Genomic DNA, 11,337 nt, shown 5'->3' on the forward strand with positions numbered 1-11,337 from the left:
TTAAATGGCATTTTCAGTATAAATCATAACTAAACCAAATTTTTGACACCAAACTTTCTACCCATTGTTATTATATAATAATTCGGGATTTTTTTGGAAATTTTTGTTAAATTTTAAACTGATCATAACATAGGGTTCTTGCATTGACTTGGTAATTGACGGTTATGCCCTTTTTGCTAATAAAATGAGTTTTACACATACTTTACATATCAAACCTTTTTCTACTGATTTTATACATCAAATAAATTATTTTAAACAGTAAAGGCTGATCAAAATCTCAGATTTCTTATTTAACCCGAATATCGTCAAATACCGACTTTTATGCGATTTAGGCGCATAGTATGGTTTAAAACCATAATTAGCACTTAAGACTCATTACCTACTGATATTATAAGTAAATTTTTATACTTTAACAGTAAGTAAAAGTTTTGAACTCAGATTTCCAAATTTAACCCTTAAAGCTTATGTGAAATGACCAAAATACCCATATGGGGCTTAAATTGATTTTAAATTCGTATTGGGCATAATGGAAGGTATCCTACTGATATCACAACATATTAAAAGCATATTAACTTGTGGAACTTGTTCATGACTCATTTGATTACCCGTTATGCATTTTCACGCTCGGTACGGTTTATGTAACTAGTTTGCATAAATTAACCGAAACGGGTCAAACCTTATCATTTTCACTTCAAAATCCAGAATGTATTTGGTTTACCCATTTTATACAAGCCTCCGTACTTGTTGGGTCTAAATCACATTCTAATCCGGTCTTCGCTTAATCTTGCGATTTGAACCGTAAACCTTTCTTTAAAACTAACCGGTCTAAGTTATAACTTAAATAAGACCCGTTAGGAATCTAATAGGTTATTAAAACATTCGTTCCAGATTAGGAGCCCAGTAAAAGATACTTGTACTTGCTGATTGATATACGGCTGAGGATAAATTTATATATTTACCTTGTAAATACTTTTAACTTATTTTCCCTATACGGGCTTGGGATACAGTATTATAATAATACCGCTTGGTCGGGTATTAAATATTTAATCGATTAGTGGTTAAATCATTGAAGTAACCTGTTTTAATCTGTTTTGTTTGAAATAAAGCCTTTGGGGGTTAATGACCATGTCCCGGATATCCTTGGCATCATTTAAATGCAAATGACCACGTCTTAAGCACGGGCTGTAGGCATACACATGACTGTTGCGTATGAAAAATGGTATCTCACTCTCTTGTGGGCCTATACTTGTGGTGTGTCTATTAATCTTGTCTCGGTTTCTATATCGGGCCCTGAATGTACAACAGACATGTAAATCTGTATAAAAGATTATTTTTAATACTTGTCCCAAGTTATAAAAGATTTTATGCCTTGTGCATCCAAATCAATTTTTATAAATACTTTTCAAAAGAGTCAGTTAATTGTATTTACTAGTGTAAACTGACGTATTTTTCAAAAAGGTTAAGTGCAGGTACTAAGCGTAATGGGCTGGAAACTCCGAGTATTAAATAAAGAGTCTTGCAAGCTCTTAATACTTTAAGTCTGTTGAACAGTATTTTATTTTATGTTACTTTCAAACTCGGTTCGTATAAATTACTTTTAGACTTCCGCTGTGGATTTAAACTGTGATTAATTGTCTATGATGATATCAACTACGTCACGATACTCCCCACCGGACCCACCGGTAATACGTGGGAATATCTGGGTGTGACAGGTTGGTATCAGAGCCAACATTGAGTGAATTAAACACTAGCCTTTTTTGTGTTTAATCTCAATGACACGGTTGCACATTCCTTGACTTCCGAGTCTAGACATGAACTAGGAATGATCTCATCCCTGTTATATATTGTTTTCGATATTTGTGTATTTCAGGAACATGTCGCCGAGTAAAGTTGCCATTGGTGGAAGCTCTCCAAATCCGAAGTCTAAGAATGTTAAGCTTCGTACCACAGCTCAAATAAGCGTATGACCAGTATGGAGAAAGGATCTTTTTGGACGCATTCCCAAAACCAAACCAGTTGAAACCATCAACCATATTTCAGATTCTGTACCTAAGACTTTTGAAACTTCAAATGAGAAGCCAACATCAGAGGAGTCTATACCAACTGTCCCTAAGGCTCCCACGCCGAAGATGATTGTGACAACTCGCATTTTAGAACCCGCTGTGCTTTAATGTAACTTGTAAGAACATACGTGATTATTTGATGATGTGTTGATTGCAATGAATGTTATGATTTTGTATGCTATATGTTACGTAATTGTAATATGAACAAGTATGTTTGGTCACACAAACAATTGGCCTAACCCCACTCGTATAGAACCCGTGGCCCAAAGGGCAGCCCAGGATGGGTCGGCCCCTATGGTTTGCGCATAACACCAAGGATGTGGTGTATGACTCTCTTAATTCTCTAATCACAAGATTATCACACTAAACCCTAGCTCTCCTTCTCCTCTCTACTCGAACTCGACGGCAGCCATCCCTCTAGACGGAAGCTCTCTTGTTCTCGGCCTTAACACCCTCCTCGACGACTTATAATCTGGTTAGTGTAATTGTCATGAATTGATTTTATTCTTTTACGAGTTTGTGTGATTATGTTTCGATTGTTTGGAATACTATGAATCATCATATTAATTGTGTTGTTAGAATTTGATGGATAACATGATTAAAATCGATAACTTGTGCTCATGAGAATTGAAATATAGTGATGTAGGGTATTATGAATCTAATGGCTAATTGATGATGATCATGAACTAGGATTTCACAATGACTGATGTTTGAGTTGTAACAAAATAGAGATAATCTGCTAAAGTTTCGGTGTGTGTGAGTTGTTGTTAATCGATACCTAGGGAGGTGTAATATGAATGTCTTGATTTCTGTTATTCGATAATGATGATGATGATTATGTTAATTATTGTGGTTAATCATAAATGGAATAATTAGGGCTTGAATAAGTTAAAAATTGTAACTGTTTTAATCCTTGATTGGGGTGGAAAGAATGAGATTTATGTTTGCGTAATTTATGGGAAATTGGTTGACTGGTCCGATCGGACAAGAGGGTATAATCGCACAAGTCCACCTCAATCGCACAACACAGCCCAGTCGCACAAGTGTCCCAGTTGCACAACACAGCCCAGTCGCACAAGTGGCCCAGTTGCACGCAGCCTTATAATTCAATCTAGCGAAAACAGTTCGCTCGATTTTAGTTAGGATTTGAGAAAAACCGAGCGGAAACGATCCGCTCGATTCAAATTCAATCCAAGCATGAGCATGACTTTTGTGCTCGGTTTTGCAAATTCGATCCGATCCGATCAGATCAGTTATAATTCAATCCGAGCACAAGCAGACCCTTGATTGGATCGGATCGGCTCAAAAACACCCTGCTTATATATAACTTCAAGGAGACCGCAAAAGGATAGCTCGTTTTCACTTTCTTACAACAATTTCTTGATAAAAAATGGTTGGATTATATTAAAGAAATGTTGGTTTCATTAATAAAAACAAATGTGTATATCATTTTAAACTATCAAAAGCACATGATGATGCATGTATCCTTCAATTTGCCGTGTCTCATATCTATACATGTTCATTTTGAATTATGACCTGAGCTACACTTCAACGGAAATAGAGGCGGTGTGACCGCACCGAATAAACATAATTAAAGAAAAAGCTATTGTATTTCAAAAGATGAATACCTTATCATTTTATTTGGTTTAAGATGTTATAAATCATATATAAATTAAATTCAAATGATAATTGACAAGTTTTTTTTTTTTTTTTTGAACGGCATCCAATGAAACCTTTAATAAAATGTTACTGGAAATTAATTGAAATAGTAAAATTCTCCGTTCTATCTTTTCCAGTCAATATTGAAAGATAGAAATATTCTCATTGCCATCTTAAGTTTAAAGATAGGTGAGTCTGCAACTCTCTTGAGGTTTGTTATCTTGCCAATAATACGAATTTTTAACCAATAAACATCAAAAAGAAAATTCATGTTTAAATTTTATATTCACGTAATATTCGTTCAATGTACTCATAACAATACTAAAAAGACGGGTGCGTTCACATATGCCCGAAAACAGATCTACTATGCTATGTGCCCACATATTATCCATGAACAAAGTGCATATATACATATCTTTAACGGCTATTTTATTATAACTTTGTGTACATTTTATATATTTGTAGTTTAGAAACCCATTTCTATTCATCTTATTTTAGACACAACCTCGGTCGACTATTGTATTTGGTATTGATATTGGAATAATAAACCTTTCAATTTCCATTTCCTGACATATGAACTTATCTAGTCATAATGATAACAACAGTTACGTACAACTCTTCTCAAAATCTACATCGCTGATTTCAGCAACAATATTCCTTTAAACATATTTAAATCGAACATAATCATCTATCTTTTACTATTTAGTGACCTAAAATTGAAGGTGGTTTGAGGTTGCGATTGAACCAATGGTAACCCTTCGATCACCGACATGTGACTCCTTCCAGTGATTGAACAAGTTCGTCAAGTTCGATTTTCCCTTCGATCACTGAATTAGGTTGAGAAATGTGGTTTTTGATAGCAGTTTAATGATGAGAAAGAGGGAAAACAAAAAGTTTTAATTGTAATTACCGCCTATAATCCCTTTAATAACCTGCCGCCCAGTTAAAAGGATAAATATTAAAATTTAAATAAACTTTTTTACTTATTTTTATTAATCCGAATATTAATCTTATTCCAGATTTCAAATATATTTATTCTTTATTTGTATTCATTATAATTTTATTTATCCGAATATTAATCTTATTCCAGATTTCAAATATATTTATTCTTTATTTGTGTTCATTATAAATTTATTTAGTATCTAACTATTACATAAAAAAATTATAAGTGTATTATTATACATATAATTTAGAAACAATGATAAATCTCGCCTTACTAATAATACTATTTTAATTTCCATCCTTATACTATGTATTATAAACTAGCATTAACACCCGCGCGTCTTGCGGCACGGGTACATCGCAAACATCAAATAAATAAGTCCAAACATTATGTGAAGCGTTAACCGTATGAAAACACACGTTTCGACGTAATCGATTGAACTCAATGTAACCTATATAAACAATGTGATTAGATCAAAACATAAAGTAAATTAAATTTATACCGTACAATCATAACGTATTACATGTGACCCTAGTTATACATAGAAAATGTAATGGGTATAACGGAAAAGTTGACACGTATAATCAAAAGAGATTAATTAGACCTTTAGAAAAGGGAAAAAAAGAAACCAAAATTTGACTCCACCCCGATCGAAACAAAATTTACAAAACATTCATAAAATAATCACTAAAACATATTATATTTCACCTGACTCATTCTTCAAAAAAGTTTACGTCGAAATGTAGAGCAATTCGACTTTATACTGACATGTACAAAAAATATGCACGTAAAAAAATTAGTTTTTTCTTAAGCAAAGGGGGTACGGCGGTAAACTCGAAACAATTATTAGTAATAACTTAATGGGTAATTGTCCTGTAATAATCTCACCTAGACCTTATTGGCCATTAATAATCTCACCTCAGAATATTCCATCCACCAGTCCCACCTTTCACCTAGTTTTCCTACAATGGTCCCCCGTTAAAAAAAACTTAACAGAGTTAAGCTTTTTTTCCAAATTACAAACAGATTTTTAGGGCTTTTGATCAGAATGATGATACGAGTCCATTGATGTAAAACTTATTTCGAAATGGTGCTCCAAGTGACTTGATTTTGGTTAATTGGAAATTTAAACACCTGAATTGAAGCGTCGTTTTCATCGTTTGGAGCACCGTTTCGAGGCAAGTTTTATATCAATAGACCCGTATCATTGTTCTAATCAAAAGCCCCAAAAAATATGTTTGTAATTTGAAAAAAAGCTTAACTCCGTTAAGTTTTTTTAAAGGGGGACCATTGTAGGAAAAATAGGTGAAATGTGGGACTGTTGGGAGGAATATTCTGAGATGGGATTATTAATGGCCAATAAGGTCTAGATGGGATTATTACAGGCCAATTTCCCTTTTAGTTTTAACCCAAAGGTTTTTACCTTTTACAGTTTTAACCCTACATAATTTGTTTTTTAACTTTAACCCAAAACTTTTCATTATTTGCAATTTAACTTCACAACTTTTGTCACTTATACTTTTCATCTTTCGCAAATTTTCTTTTTGCGTATAGTTCTAAATTTTTCGAGTTAATAAGACGCAACGTGAATGTGTGGTTCAACGTTTTTACCTAAATTTTCCATGTTTGACAGCTTCGTCGCAACACGCATATCCTAGGTCGAGTCAGTGTTGGTGGTCGATGACGGTTGTGAAACATTAGTACTATTTGACACCGTTTTACGCCCTGCCACAACGCGAGGTGTGCTTTGGGGGGGGGTTTAAAGAAAAAATGGATATTCATATGGTTGTCGTAACGTTGGCTTTGGGGTTTTCCAAAAAAAAAGTTGATTTTTTTTACTTTTCACCCAAAAGTATTTCATAAATTTAACTCAACACTATTTGTTTTTTTTACTTGGGGAATTGGCCTGTAATAATCCTAACTGTACCTCATTGGCCATTAATAATCCCAACTCAGAATATTCCCCTCACCAGTCCCACCTTTAACCTATTTTTCCTACAATGGTCCCCCGTTAAAAAAACTTAACGGAGTTAACCATTTTTCCAAATTTCAAACAGATTTTTTAGGGCTTTTGATCAGAACGATAATACGAGTCCATTGATATAAAACTTACTTCGAAATGGTGCTCCAAGTGACTTGATTTTGGTTAATTGGAAATTTAAACACCCGAATTGAAGCGCCGTTTTCATCGTTTGGAGCACCGTTTCGAGGCAAGTTTTACATCAATGGACCCGTATCGTCATTCTAATCAAAAGCCCTAAAAATCTGTTTGTAATTTGGAAAAAAGCTTAACTCCGTTAAGTTTTTTTAACGGGGGACCATTGTAGGAAAAATAGGTGAAAGGTGGGACTGGTGAGGGGAATATTTTCAGGTGGGATTATTAATGGCCAATAAGGTCTAGGTGGGATTATTACAGACCAATTTCCCTTTTTACTTTTATCTCAAAACTTTTTATCTTTTGCAATCTATCCTCATAACTTTTTTTATTTTCAATTTTGGTCCTTTATAGAAAACCATTTTCCGCAAATTTTTCGCTTTATGCTTGGTTCTAATTTTGCGACTTAACACATCGCAACGTGCGTCTTTGGTTTAACGTTTTTATGTTTCGTTCTAAATTATGCGAGTTAACACGACGCAACGTGCGTGTGTGGGTGAACGTTTTTACATCGTCTATTTTTCCCCGTTTGACAGATTTAACATAACGTGCGGGTCCTAGATTGACTTAGTTATAACTAAAGAATCTCCGCCGCATTGCGGCGGGTCGTAATCCTAGTTATGATTATTATTAAAGTAAACTGTCAAAATGCCCCTTACATTTAGGTACATATGTCATTTTAGAAAGAAAAAAAAAGTTTTTTTTTTTTCAGCACAGGGACATAACAAGAATTTTGTTGCCATTTCAGCTTACTTTTCTATGGCAGTCAAAGGAGGTTTGTTAACTTAGAGTGGCGGAGCTTGAACAAAAACTCAATGAGGGTTGAACTGTCAAAATCCAATTCGGTGGGGTCGAACTCTTAAAAAGCCAATACTTTCCACTACAGAATTTTTTTTTGGAAATTTTCGTTAGAATTAACACTACTATTTTGTTTATTTTATATAAAACCCATCCCACCGTACCTTTCTCCCCCCCTCCCCCCTCTTTAACCGTGGGTTTGGTTAACCACGGGTTCGGTTAAATGAAAAGTGTTAACCGTAAGCAAGGTTCAGTTAATCAGCGATTGTGGTTCTGCTATGGTTATTTCGTTTATTAGCCGATGTATTTTTATGGTGTTTTAGATAAGTATATGGTTGTATTTTTATACATTTTATTGTTATTTCCAAAAATAAAACCTGATTATGTTCTTGTATGAACTATTTTAACTTTCAGAGCATATATATATACGGTTTACTGAAAAGTGGACTATTTAGTTCATAAGCAATTAAAAGCTAATATAAACATACTCTGGAAATAGGTAATTAGCTTCTAATACAATAAGTAAAACCAGAGGCACAAATAAATAGAGTATCTATAATCTATAATATATTAAAAAGGAGAAGTGATGTACAAAGTTGTAATTTTACATAACGTATAAACTTTAGAACAATATGTACAAGAAAATAAAGCCTTTAAAATTACATCTTTTCCAAAATTTTAAGACACCTTAAGGGTGTTTTAGGAATTTCATCCATGGAATAACCCTAAAATTAACTCCAGTCAATTGGAATCGTTTCTTCTCCTCACGACCCTCTATGTCTTTGTTATCATCGTTTGGACTTTGGAGGACATGAAATAGCGAGAACAAAGAGAAGGGACTGAGCGTAGACCTCTGGCAACCGATGATAACAAAGCAATAAGTTGTTTTCTAAAAGCTTAGCCAAACATGCCCGAAATCTCCGATCATTGGGATTTGAACAGTTGCGACGGCGGTGTATTCTTCATCAGAATCGGTAGGGCTGGGGTAAGTTTTCGGGTTCGATTGTTCCAATTGCGTGTCTCTTTCATTGAGGTGTGTTGAAGTAAACTTTTCTTTTGGCATATGTAAAACTGTAAATATTTTTTTTGTCAAAAGTCTAACTAAATGACTTTCATGTGAATATTATAAAACAGGACGTATGTGACTTGTTGGATAACAAATGGGTAGAATGGGCAAACATCAACCGGAATCGAGTGTATACTAAACCCAGGTTAATTTTTAGTTGCCTTTGTACTTTTCATGGAGTGTATACTAAACCCAGGTTAATTTTTTTTAAGTGTCGAAGTGAATTAAATGGAACAAAAGTTCTTTTAATAATGATATTGTCGTATATGTGGAATGCAATCCACTAGAATTTGTATTTTCCATTGGTTTTTTTTTTCCTTTTTTTTCCAACAACGATTTGGTGGTTAATAACATGTATAAAATCATATTTTTTTGTTTCAGTTTCCCAGGTGGAATATGAAGTTCTAAACTTGCATGATCCGGAACATGCTCAGATCACTGTTTTCAGGCACTGTGGACTCTCATTTTTTTGGAATCCTTGTAAAAACGTTGAGATCATGTGTTGTACTTGTTAAAGATCATTACCCAACCCGGCTTGGGTGTTTACTTGTTATATGGCCCCCTCCTGTTGCCCGAGTCATAATTCAAACTCTATTCCAAGTTAGCATGTTTGATTTTGTACCTTTTTCACATCACCATTTCTTGTTCGCAATCATCGCAGAAAAAGGACAGAAACATAAAGGTTGATATTGATATTATTGATGACAATTTTGACCTGTTTACAACTGTGAGTTGTTTTATTTCTAAATGCTCAAATGGGGTAACCTAAAAAAGACCTGTGTAGAAGGAAACATGTCTAATAGGTGTCGTATTAGAAAATTATTTCTATAAATAAATTACGTGAAACCCGCCGCTCAACGTCCCGCCAGAAAACGTAATACCCATGGCAACGGGCATGCATTGCTACTATGTGAACTCGTTGGGCAACGTGCGGCAAAAAATCATAAATACCCGCGGCAATGCGCGGGCGTTCCCACTAGTAGAAAATAAGAGGGAGATGATAAAAAGAAAAAAAAAACTCTAATGTTTACTTAAACATTTAATTTCAACCGTATTTGTGGTTCATGATGGAAAAAAAGAATCACAAATAAATATAAAAAAAAGTTTTGTTCGATTTGGTTAAAGTCGGTTAACGAGGATACCTTAACCGTAACCACAATCGAATGCTAGTTAATCATTTTCAATTATCTATAACCGATCATTGTGGTCGGGTTCGGTTAATTTTTATGATTAATGGTTATGTTTTCGGTTATGGTTCGGTTTTTGCTCACACAAAAGATAGAGTGTATGGGTGGGGTGTGAAGTCCGATAATCAAGAGCAACCGAGTTCAAAGAAGAAGGAAAAAAAACACAGCAGCTTTTATTTGTTTATTTATTAGTTTAATGGGTCAAAACTATTTACTGTTTATGTTTTATTCAGATATTGGGCCAGAGGCCATGTTATGTCTGTTGGGTCAAACTCTAGAAGTCCATTAGGTTTTAGTTTGTTGGGCTTGATTGAAAGGGTATCTGTTTTGAAAGGATGCGTATTTTGAATAACCGTACAAATGGTCATCAAGGGATAGTCGCACCCCTTCACTGATCGACACAACCATTCAATCGCTCCTCTTCGTCAAGTATAAAAGGTCTGCATGTTCATCTTGTAATTGTACAGTTTGATATGCAAGTTTCAGTTATTCAAGTTCGATTGTTTCAAGTCTGTTTCGGTTACTTAATTCGATTTCTGTTTTACGATTCGATCATGTATTGGTGCGAGATATGTAGTGATTACGTAGTCGCTTGTTATCATATGTCTACTCCGAAATCTTGGACCTGGGAAGCCTGTGGTAATGATACCAACATTGGTATCAGAGCCGATGGTTCTACCAAGATCAAGGAGGAGAAGGAAGACGGGTTTGGAGATTGTCTGAGGTTGAACAAGGGTAAATCGGTTGGTGCAGATTCTCGCGACACCAGGGTGAACAAGGGGAGATGCGGCCACGGCAGCGTAAGGAAGTACGCGCAGGGGAAACATTCCACTCGTTCATGGAAGTCGCCAATTAACAAGTTTCCCAAGAAGACGATTCCGAAAGACTTCTTCAAGAAAACAAGTTGGAAAAGTTCTCGACCAGTCGGAAGACCGAGGAAACCGGGAATTCGATGTTTTAAGTGCAAGGAATTCGGTCCCATTGCATCCATATGCCCGAGTAAGTTCGTTAGTTTGACTCTGTTGCCTATAGTGATGATATTATTAGCGATACTTGCGGAGGGGATTTGGATTCGATCTGGGTGGTTGATCCTAATTACAAGATGCATATGACCGGAAAGAAGAGATTGTTTAAGCATTTCAAAAGACATCTCGGTTTGAATACTGAATTTGAATACAATGGAATGATTACAAATGAAACTATCTATCCCTATTTAATAACGTTCGAAGAAAGACTTAAGCAAAAGAAAGGAAGCCCAAGAGAAAGTCAAGACAAGTTGATGTTTACACATCACGCCAACAACTCAGGCAGAGGAAGACAGTTTGGAAACCGCGGGCATGGCAGGATCAACCAACCGCGTAGAAACTGGCGAGACAATAAAGACAAGCAAAGCACTAAGAATGAAGGATCTTCGTATAGACCTAGAGGTGGAAGGTCTAAGAATTGGAGGAATTTTGGAAGAAACC

General features: G+C 35.1%; 1 long non-coding RNA gene across 1 annotated transcript; it reads left to right on the forward strand.

Moving 5' to 3' along the window:
- The first annotated feature begins 8,366 nt into the window (after positions 1 to 8,366).
- On the forward strand, positions 8,367 to 9,301 carry LOC110889776. The gene is made up of 3 exons (XR_002563922.2): positions 8,367 to 8,651; positions 8,753 to 8,829; positions 9,066 to 9,301. It is a non-coding gene; the product is annotated as an uncharacterized LOC110889776 (long non-coding RNA).
- The last annotated feature ends 2,036 nt before the right edge of the window (positions 9,302 to 11,337 follow it).

Source organism: Helianthus annuus, chromosome 11, assembly GCF_002127325.2.
Source record: "Helianthus annuus cultivar XRQ/B chromosome 11, HanXRQr2.0-SUNRISE, whole genome shotgun sequence".
In the NCBI taxonomy this organism is placed as follows: Eukaryota; Viridiplantae; Streptophyta; class Magnoliopsida; order Asterales; family Asteraceae; genus Helianthus; species Helianthus annuus.